Source organism: Aquarana catesbeiana, linkage group LG12, assembly GCF_042186555.1.
Source record: "Aquarana catesbeiana isolate 2022-GZ linkage group LG12, ASM4218655v1, whole genome shotgun sequence".
Taxonomy (NCBI): domain Eukaryota; kingdom Metazoa; phylum Chordata; class Amphibia; order Anura; family Ranidae; genus Aquarana; species Aquarana catesbeiana.
Genome location: NC_133335.1, coordinates 220,702,402 through 220,703,863, shown reverse-complemented (window position 1 = coordinate 220,703,863; position 1,462 = coordinate 220,702,402). Strand labels below are relative to the sequence as shown.

General features: G+C 59.8%; 1 protein-coding gene across 1 annotated transcript in view; it reads right to left on the bottom strand.

Annotated features, from left to right (window-relative positions):
* MAFG (MAF bZIP transcription factor G) overlaps nucleotides 1–1,182 on the bottom strand; it is a 16,701-nt gene extending 15,519 nt beyond the window's left edge. The window contains exon 1 of the mRNA XM_073606721.1: nucleotides 944–1,182. The gene's annotated coding sequence lies outside the window, so the exon portion shown is untranslated. The remainder of the gene's footprint in view (nucleotides 1–943) is intronic.
* Nucleotides 1,183–1,462: the final 280 nt, after the last annotated feature.

The window sequence follows — 1,462 nt, the reverse complement described above, 5'->3', positions numbered from 1 at the left end:
CCCACCTATGATGATGATGGGGGGAGGGGGACCCACCTATGATGATGATGGGGGGAAGGGGGCCCAACCTATGATGATGGGAGGAGGGGGACCCACCTATGATGATGATGGGGGGAGGGGGACCCACCTATGATGATGATGGGGGGAGGGGGACCCACCTATGATGTTGATGGGGGGAGGGGGACCCACCTATGATGATGATGATGAGAGGGGGGGACCCACCTATGATGTTGATGGGGGGAGGGGGACCCACCTATGATGATGATGGGGGAGGGGGACCCACCTATGATGTTGATGGGGGGAGGGGGACCCACCTATGATGATGATGGGGGGAGGGGGACCCACCTATGATGATGATGGGGGGAGGGGGACCCACCTATGATGATGATGGGGGAGGGGGACCCACCTATGATGATGATGGGGGGAGGGGGACCCACCTATGATGATGATGGGGGGAGGGGGACCCACCTATGATGTTGATGGGGGGAGGGGGACCCACCTATGATGATGATGGGGGGAGGGGGACCCACCTATGATGATGATGGGGGGAGGGGGACCCACCTATGATGATGATGGGGGGAAGGGGGCCCAACCTATGATGATGGGAGGAGGGGGACCCACCTATGATGATGATGGGGGGAGGGGGACCCACCTATGATGATGATGGGGGGAGGGGGACCCACCTATGATGATGATGGGAGGAGGGGGACCCACCTATGATGATGATGGGGGAGGGGGACCCACCTATGATGATGATGGAGGAGGGGGACCCACCTATGATGATGATGGGGGAGGGGGACCCACCTATGATGATGATGATGGGGTTTGGGTAGTGATGGGGATAGAACACACAATGACAGAAGCGGCACACCGTGCACGTTAGGTGACCCGGCAGGGACACCCCCAGCCCGCACTCAGCCCCCCCAATCACCCCAATAAGCACCTGTCAATCACAACTCCTCCCCTTCGCCTTCTTCATGACCTCATCTCTCCGGTGACGTCACGCTCCCACTGTGGGAGGAGCCCGGTGGGGGCGCTCACGTCACACCGGGCAGTCCCCGGTTAGAGGATCATGTGACTCTCGGGCCCGGAAGTCGACGAGCAGGTCAGGCGTGGAGCCCGAAGCGCTGAGTCCTCACGCCGGGGAAGACGTCACCTGATGTTTGGGTCACGTGACGCCATTGATGCAGCGTCGTCGGATCAGGGGGGGCGTGGCCGCGTGACGTGCTGCGCAGGGAAAGCAGGAGTCGCTTCGGCTTCAGACCAGCGACACCTAGCGGCAGCGCCGCCATCTTGTTGGTGGGCCAAGCTGTTCAAAGCGGACCTGTTTCACGTCAGGCTGCACAGTTACCATCCTGTGACAGAACAATTTCTAGGGACGATTTACCAGCTTTTTGTGATCTCCAGGGATAGCCACAGGCTTTAACCACTTGCTGCCTGGGCTAATTTTGACATTTCTCAC